Source organism: Blennius ocellaris (genome assembly GCF_963422515.1).
Source record: "Blennius ocellaris genome assembly, chromosome: 4".
In the NCBI taxonomy this organism is placed as follows: Eukaryota; Metazoa; Chordata; class Actinopteri; order Blenniiformes; family Blenniidae; genus Blennius; species Blennius ocellaris.
In genome coordinates this window covers 27,819,445-27,828,893 of record NC_137653.1, presented here as the reverse complement: position 1 = coordinate 27,828,893, position 9,449 = coordinate 27,819,445, and the positions used below count along the sequence as shown (strand labels likewise).

The following is a 9,449-nucleotide window of genomic DNA, read 5'->3' as shown; positions in this document are numbered from 1 at the left end:
ACTAAACGTTACAGGCTGTAACAGATTTCACACCAAAGACGGCCAAGAAAAGCACACATCCCAAACCACACCATCAGCTGTTTCTTTTCCTTGTTGCCAAATAGTACATGTCTGTACGGACAGCAAGCTGAGTAGTCACACACGTTTCATGTCAAATTGGCCTTGCATGTTACAAATAATAATAAATTGCCTTGAAATTACCTGTAGTTTGAAGCATCAAGACCTTCACTTGTCTTCACCAGTTCAATGAAGGTCTTCCTCAGCTGCCCCATTCTCAGCACCTCCTGGTTGACAAGCAGCCTTTGACGGATGATCCTCTCACAGAAAATCTTGTAGCTGATGTCAAACGTTGGTTCATTCCTAAAGAAAGAAATAATCATTTTGAAGACAATAAACATATTATGATTGATTGTGTTCACATGCAAAATACAGAAAAATACATTGAACTCCATGTTTATTTATGTAAAGAAAATAAATGACTTACTGTTCTTTCTCTGGTCTGGCAGGCTCACTCAAAAACCTGGTGTACTGTAGGTAACAGCTCTTGTGCTACTGCACCTCCAGAGCCACACAGTCTTTGTCTTTGATGTGAATAAGAATGCTGTGGTCGTCCTTTAACTCAGCAGCTTTCTGCAACTTGCCTTGTAGAATGAATAGATAGATAGATAGATATACTTTATTTATCCCGAAGGAAATGAAGCCGTCCAGTAGCATCAAGTAACATCAATGCACAGACATATGACATCCACACAAACATACAGTACATACTACCCTATGACATCCATCCATACAAACATACATACTACCCAAATGCAAAAGTAAAAGATATAATTGTGTGCAGTGTAGTTTGTAGTATAGTTTAGTTTGATTATAACACACTTCGTGTTCAGGAGCACTGAGGCTAGTCATTCAACTAGTGTGTGTGTGTGTGTGTGTATGTGTGTGTGTGTGTGTGAGTGTGTGTGTGTGTGTGTGTGTGTATGGGCTGCATTTTTTATTTTTGCTTACCTGCTGTTAAGGTTTCTGCTTTTGACAAAGCTTCCCTTTGTCGTCTTCCTGCTTTGACTTTGTATATTTCCTTCTTCTTGCATATAATGCACAGGGCAGGAAGGACGGGGCCAGAGCTGGAGACGGGGAGGTCTGACCTGGATCTAAGTCTTTTTGTCGGATTTGTAGGGCTCGGGGTCGTTCTGCTCCATGTCGATGGGGTGGCCTCGCTTCTTAAGGAGCTTTCCGTGTCATCTCCTCTCTCTCTCTCACGCGCAAGACGCCTTTCCACTTTTGCAATCGCATTCTTGTCAATAAACCTTCGACAACAAGTAGGGTAGAAGGCAGCGTCCTCGGGAATGTTTTCAAAATCCAAATCAAGGCAATGTTTGTGGTTTTCAGCTACATCTTGGCACTCACCCCTCAACTCGAGCCACCGTCGTAGGCTGTTCCTGTAAGTATCCCTGCGTGCGATTGAGAAATCCTGACTTTTTTCATGTTTCACTGATGCTATGTGCATATAGCACCGTTTATGTCCCGAAGAATTAGCTTTTTTACCACTTTCTGGTAAGTTTTCCTCTTCCGTACTACTCGACGAAACTCCGGGCGCTGCAATCTTGGCTTGTGTTGATCAAATTCGGCTTTCCTATTGGTCTAGAACAATCACGTGTCAACCGTGGCACCTCTCGTGGACTAAAATGTTATTACGCCGTGAAGACGCTAGTTCTGTATAAAATGCCTCGCCGTAAATAATCGGCAGGATTTTTTGCGACGAACTTTTAGCTGTAAGCTTAACATAACTCCTTCTTTTTATGAACCAAAGATTGTGTAGTTCGCAGACGTCGGAACGGAATTCAATTTCTGAAAGACTTTTCGTGGTTCACCTTACGGCCTATTAGGAACGTGTACGAAGAGTGTTTGGCTCGTGGAATTTCGTGTGGAACAGGTGCTTAGAATTTCAAACTGCAGACCAATCACTGAGCAGCACCGTTTTTGAACACTTCTGTCATTGGAGGACGCTACGTTATTGGGCAGTGCTTGGCGCCGAGCGGAATTGTGGGCGCAAATTGCCCAGTTAGGAGCAGCAAACACACGAGGAGAAGCGAGAGGCAGAGAAGAGTAAATTAGGAACAGAGACGCAGACGACGGTTGGAGCAGGGAAGACGACGAGCTGGAGCTGGGAAGTCGACGGAGGAGTGCAGAAGACGGAAAAGCAAGGAAGACCACGAGCGGGGAAAAACAGACAACGAGCGGGAGGAGCGCGGAGGAGGAGTGGGGACACCAGGACAGCTCGTGAGTAACTTAACGTTAGCTAGCTTACACTTGCTTTCAAGCTTGAATATGATTACATGCCGTTTTTGTAGCAAAACACTGCTAACATTGAGAGGCTATGTTCTGCATTGCCGCGTTCATAGAAATGAACCACGTTGTGTTTTCAGTTGAGAAGAGCAGTACCTCCCAGCGTCTACACTTGAACCCCAGAGTCCTCACCTTGATCCAAGGCCTTTCAGACCATGAGTGGCGGGGTGTCTGAATATGGAATAAAGTAAGCCATGGTTTGGGGTGATGTCCCAGTCATAAATAAAACTTTTCTCTGGGTGGGTTAGTTCCTTAAACTTTAACAGTAAACATTACAGATGAAAATATTTGTATGAAGTTGCGAATTTGATTGTGTTTGAGTGTGCATGTTAGTCTGTTAGTCAGTCTGTGAGTCTCAGTGTGTCTGTCTTTGTGTGTGTCTGTAAGTCTGTGTATTTTATCATTAACATATTTGTCTGTTTTTCTTCTCTTTTCCAAGATTCCCCTTCTCCATCAGCACAGAGGGCATGGAAGTGGAGAAGAGCAGCAGTTCCCGTCTACACTCACCTTGATTCAAGAAGGTTACATAAGCTTGCATTACTGTATTACAGGTGAAAATATTTGAAGTTATGTCAGTGTGGTTGCACATGTATTTTTATATTCAAGGCCTTATTCCAAAATGTGTTTTTTTTTTAAAGGAAAGGAATAGTTTAAAATTAAGAAAAACAAAACACAACTGTTGAAAAGTTTTTGAAAAGTATTTTCAATACTTTTTTTTGCACCCCAGAGTCCTCACCTTTTATCTCAGGTTTCTTATGGTTGCTTAGTTACTTCAGCTTGCATTATTGTGTTACAGATGAAAATATTTGTTTGAAGTTGTGACACTATGGTTGCACATTTATTTCTTTTATATTCAAGGAATATATATTGTTTTTTCCAAGAGGAAAAGGAAAGGAATAATTTAAAATTAAGAAAAACAAAACACACAACTGTTAAAGTATTTTCCATACCTTTTTTGAGACAATAAAATGAGGTTTTGAAATGACAAGTTGGTATTGTATTTGTTTTTTAAGTTGCTGCATACCACAGGTTACAGTTCTCTTCGCATTTATGGTAAATCAAACCTAAAAAGAAACGGCAGTTTAAAATGTAACCATCAAATATAGAAGCGGTCAATCTTCTACTTTTTATCCATCCCAGTTTTCTTTAGCTGGCTTAGTTTTGACAGTAAATGTTACAGATGAAAATCTTTGTTTGACATTGTGACAGAGATTGTCTGTCTTACCTGTAATAACTAATTTAATGAAGACATTCCTCAAAGAATTCAATGATAGTATGTAGATGTTTATTTCACTACAAAACATCGCTATTAATACTACAAAATATATTACACAACACATAACCTTTTAATAAAATAAGCAGAAAAATTCTGTCAAATTACTGTCTTATAATGAGGCTTTTACCGATTATTAATGCCTTTGTCTGATGTTTTCCAGTGAAATTGAATGGGATCAGATGTAAAATAAGCAATGGCTACATGTAAATTGTACTGGAGAAAATAGCTTTAATAAAGGCATAGTCATGCTATTTTGGCGGAAAATGGATGTTCAATTTACCAGTTTGGTATGTAAATTTTATAATGTTATTTTATAAAGGATTACAGTTTTATATTGTAAAATTTACAGGTTGTTCTGTAATGCGTTTTACAGTCCGCTGTACTTTTTACAATATTATTCTGGCAACCACAGCTGCCAGTTTTTTCCGTAAAAACAAAGTTTTTTTTCTTGCAGTGTAGTGTGATCACTTACTTGAGAAGCCATATATTTCCAATAATCAACAAGAGAACCTAAGAGGCTTACATATCCATTTTTGGAGTATGGATCCTTCAGGTAAGGGAACATGGCAACGATGAAGTGATGTTCTAACAAGAGCAAAGTGAAACAAGCATTTAAAAACTGCTTGACAGGTCAAATGCCACAATCTTGTAAGAAACGTTCTCTCTGAGTGAGTTCTCTGAATTACCCGTAACTTCCAGTCATGTCAGCAGTGAGGATGTTAATCATCTGTCGCCGGGAAGAGTCAGTCAGGCCTTTTGTCCAGTTGGACTCCTTCATAATACGGTCTCCACCTGGTTTCTTGGTCAGTGCAGATTCAACCACCTGTGAATTGACAAGGTAAAGGACAATACAGTAATCAATTAAAATTAAGTAATCTATAACAGTTTAAAGTCAATACACCTTTAAAGAACACTGAATGTGTACAATCCCTAAAGGACAATGACACAATAAACACATTTTCACACATAAACTTACACTTTTGGCACCAACATCTGCTTTCTGCCTTTTTCTGGCATGGCTGAGATCCTCATCCAGGATACTGTATCATCAGAGCTACAGGCTTCAGGTTCCAGGATGATCGTATCATCGGGACTGCAGGCTGAACCTTCCACTGGTGAATTTGTGTTGTCATGCAGGACAAAGGAAGAGGAAGATGTTCCTGACCAACAGTCAGATGAAGCTGTTCCTAAATGTAGTTGAGGAGAGAGAGAAAGAGAGAAAAGAAAGCAAAAATGAACATGTAATGTTTGTCAGTTTTTCAGCACACAGCAGCAGAATTGTGTTACCAAAATTCTGTGGACTTTGCAGAAAAAAACAGGAATCGGGGGAGAGAAAGTTTACCACTGTCAAATCTGATGGTAAATACACCAGCACTGGGTTGCTGAAGCACCTCCTCAAAGACATCTCCATCAATCTCAGTTCCTGTCTCATCAAATACTCGAACACCTTCGCTCACAGGTGGGATGGAGAATTTCAAGAAAGCTTAGGAAATAAACACATACAGGGAGTCATTTGAATGTGAAATTTTCAAGATCATTAAAAGGTAGGCCCCACAGAAATACTCACTGATGCCTTTTGAACATCCTATGCTAATCTGGACACACGGTTTGCCCTTCCAAGTTTGAAAGAACAGTTCCCTTCATACCTCATTGGTAAGGTGAGGAAACAAACTTAACTAAGCTGACCAACAACTACGTCAGCTTTTGATGGTTCTGACCTCTGGAGATGCTACCAAGGGAGCTCATCAAAAAAGAGATTTGGATGATTTTTCAGTTTAAACAGAAATCATGTGCAGATCTAAAAATCCAATAGCACATCCACGTTTGTTAATACAAAGGAGCAGGACTGAAGGCTTCCCACAACTTAAGAATTCATCCAGGCTGGGTTCACTGATCTTGACATACTTCTGTTCGTTATTGATTTTTGTTTTAATCAGCATGGTGGTATCTGTAAACAATTACACAGCAGAACAATTTTCATTCATTCATATTAAGTTTATTTACTTTTGTTATGCTCTGCCACAAAAGAAATACTAGCATCTGCTAGTGTTGGCATACTACAAGTGCACTGTGTTAAGTATGTTGGGATTTGAAAATCAAACCCGAGGACTGTACTTGGTCTCTGAACACATACCATTTTATCTAGTTGGTAAACAAACAATGATATCCATATGGATTTAAATGAATTGTTACTTACCATCACCAGCTTATAGCATGTAACGGACGAAGCTGTAAGACAAAGAAAAAAAAATAATTCTATGAAATATTTCAAGAAATAAAGGCAAAATCTATTTTGCATCCATCCATTTCTAACAACAAATCACTGCTGCACTAGACTTTATAGCAGAGTTTTCCCTGTAAAATGACCACAAATAACTGTATATATCTAAACTGTGACCACATAATACTAGAAAATAAGGCTAATACTTTAGTAAGTACAGCAAAAAGTTTTTTTCTTTATTCTGTCTTTCTTTGCTGTTTTATGATTTAGCAAATACATCCTCAAGTTTTGTGCAAAGTCACACATATTGTATAGAAAAGTGAAAACACGGTGAAAGTAGTGTTGAGCTTGGACCGCCCAGACATGCAATGTGAGCACCGACGGCTAGCTTAGCTAAGTCTCCAGACAGGCAGTCTCAGCTACTTTACTAGACTAGAGAATGATATAAACAACACAGCCATATCATCTCGCCATATTACCAATAATAATGTTACCTCTTGTCAATAATTTCTGATTTTGCATCAGACTGTTCGTGCACATTAGCTATATGTTAGCTTGGTGACATGTGCTCGGTCACCTCAGCTCAGTGGTAGCCAGGGCACCAAGCCACAGAATCTAGGCAAATTGTATCTATGAAAATGATTCTGTTATCTAGAAATACTGCTTTCTCTATTATGTAAAGAATAGTGTTAGAGTTATGACGTTTTCTTTGACCTCCGAACTGTGACGCTTCCTGCATGGACTTATTCAAACTGTTAAAATGGCGGCGGACTGTTTTGTTATTGAGCTGTAGATGATGGACAAATACCGAAATGCATCATGGGTACTGTAGTTTGTTCAGTCTGTGTGAAGGTCCGCCAATAGGAGAGCACGTTGCTTACGCCTCCTTCCAGCGGTGGCCAATGGGAAGAGGGGATTTAGCAGCGCGCGTGTTTGATCGGGCGGAAGCACTGTGTGGATCTTTCTTCTTCCTTCTGCTCTTCGACTGACCTGAGGCGCGTTTATCCTCAGCTGCTTTAACGGCTAAGTATAAGGCGATTCTCTAGATGGCCAGTGTTTCTGTCTTTTGTAATAAATTACTGTGTTAATCCAATCTCAAGGTATGTTGAACTATATTTAAAGTTCGCCGCGGCTTCCCTTAACCAAGAGATCTGTCCTCTCTTTCTGTGCGGGTGAAAGACAAAAGGACAATAGTTTGTTAATTTGTGATGACGACAAACTTACCTTTGTCTTTCGAAGTCCATAAAATGGCGACGTGTTTGAAATGAGTCTGGGGGGCTTTCCAGAGTACTTCAGGTCTCTCCAGAGTCACTTTTGGTTTACACTGAATGCCTTTTACACTACGTTTTTTAACTCCCATTTTTTACACTAACACTAGGGCGCATGTTACTCAGCCTGTTGTTGAAATAACTCTGATAGAGTAACTGGATTTCATCACTGCATATTTTACACTCCTGAATTTACTGTGCATTTACAACAACTTGAAAAGCGAGAAAAACGCAAACAATTATATTTAGTCCTTAATGACATATAATTGAAATTGAAAAGATGAAACCCCAAGGTTTTACCAAAAACATAACAACAGCCAGTCTGTGCACATTTCAGGCGCAGTGATTTACCAGGACAGAAACCATGAATCAACCGTATCTGCCTGAAAGCATGTTGGCACTCCCAAAATGAACCTTACAAACAAAACAAATCACCCCCATGATATTTTGTCAGACTGAGTAAAATGAGTGAAATCACCCGCAATACAATATCACTGATAAATAAGTCACACATGATGTCTTTCAATATCTTCAGTGCAGCATTCTCCCCTAACCTCAGCAACACGTGGACTCTCATGGACTTTGCCAACATCTATGTTGTAAACAGTTGTCTGTATGAAGGTGTACATGTTGTGGAGGACCTGATTGTAATTGGTACCAAACACAGAGTGTCTTAAAGAGTTCATCAAAAGCTCCAAGAGAACTGGTTGACTTGCATGGTATGACCTGCTTGTCCAGCACGATGAAGAACTCAAGTATGGTGCTCCTCTTCCTCCCAGTGGCCAGCAGTCAGGGTTGAGTGCTGCTCTTGATACCATCAATATGTTCCTGGAGGCTTGTTCCAGTCTGAACACATAAAAACATGTATCAAAGTTAAATGTTGAAAATTACAGATTAGTTTGTTGAAAATCTCTTGTAAAAAAGTCTTAAAATAATCAATTTAGGTATAGAAAAAAAGTTTTTCCAATTTTCTAAGAATTAATTCATTTGCCATAAACTACTTTGACAGAAAAAAAAGTTAATCAAACATAAACTCCAAAACAAACCTTTTGAACAGAACAAGGTGGTTCTCTGCTTGAGACGCTGACACCTCCCTGGTGTTTTCCGGCCTTGGGCTGAAGGAGGGATCAAGTGGAGGAGGAGGATGGAAGCTATATCACTGTCCCATCCTGGAAACAAACAAAAGAGCTCAATTTGATATCATTTTACTTCAAAATCACAATATCAAAACATTGCTGTGAAGCTCACATAACATACAGCCAGGGAACCGAAAGTGAAAAAGCTAGGAGAGGCAATAGTGTCGTCCATTTCCATCTCTTCATCTGATGTAGTTCGGCACAGTGTGTCAGTTCTTCAAGGTCGCTTGTGGCAGGATAGCCTTGCTCTGCTGGAGAACCTTGGGCTTGAACATGGTGGGCCATCTGAAAGAGATATTTCATTATTCCCACACAAATAATTAAAACAATAACAGATTAAGAAAAAAAAGTTTTGTTAGGTCAGGACTAGTATATATTTTGAGACCAATTGCTCCAAACACTTGGCAGCCACATCTTCACCAAACTGTAGGATGAAATCTTGCTCAATCTGCAACAGATAAACATTGTTTTTGTTTTATGGCATTATCAGTGCAACTATAGAGATGCAAGTCCCCCCCACATTTAAAATGAAATATTGACACTCATAACAGTATGTATACTGTTGAATATTGACACAATTCTTGTGTAGGAGAAATTTTATCTGTTGCCCCTGCTTTAAAAAAAAAAAATGTGTTTAACTTCCTCAATGCATTTCTTCAAAATTGTAATTACCAAGCCTTTGACCTCTTTGAAGCGTGGAAATTCAGTCAAGGCTTCTGAGGATTTGTCTTTGTCGAGGACCATATTGCGACGATATTCAAACGTCATCTTCATCTTCTGCTTGACGGCAGCCTCATCAGAAGAATACTTCATGAAGGATATTGCCTCCCTACATTGCTCGTCACTCAGGATGATCTCTGGACAACAAGGATGTCTTCTAGCTGTTGGTCCACCACCAGACATGACATGATGACCTCCTACTCTGTGAAGCTGCACTTTTTCTCTGTATGGTTTGAGCCTCCAAGCTATATAACCACTGCCGCTTTCAGTATCGTAGTAATGTTCCTAAAAATGTAAAAAAAATTACCATTAGTAGTGAAAAGAGCAGCAGTTTAAAGAAAAAAATCATGAGGCTGGATTAAAGCTATATGGAATAGCCTGTATGACACAGGTTAATCAAAGGATTTGAAACTGGAAAACTTGCAAATAACACCATTTTTTAAAGGTTAAATTGTGTAATCTATGAATTCAATTTTGGAATA

At 39.3% G+C, this 9,449-nt stretch overlaps 1 long non-coding RNA gene across 1 annotated transcript; it reads right to left on the bottom strand.

Annotated features, from left to right (window-relative positions):
* Nucleotides 1-236: 236 nt before the first annotated feature.
* Nucleotides 237-1,054, bottom strand: LOC308129315. Its single transcript, XR_013936601.1, has 3 exons — nucleotides 1,009-1,054; nucleotides 485-641; nucleotides 237-360 (listed from the first exon to the last, which is right to left on the bottom strand). It is a non-coding gene; the product is annotated as an uncharacterized lncRNA (long non-coding RNA).
* Between the last annotated feature and the right edge of the window lie 8,395 nt (nucleotides 1,055-9,449).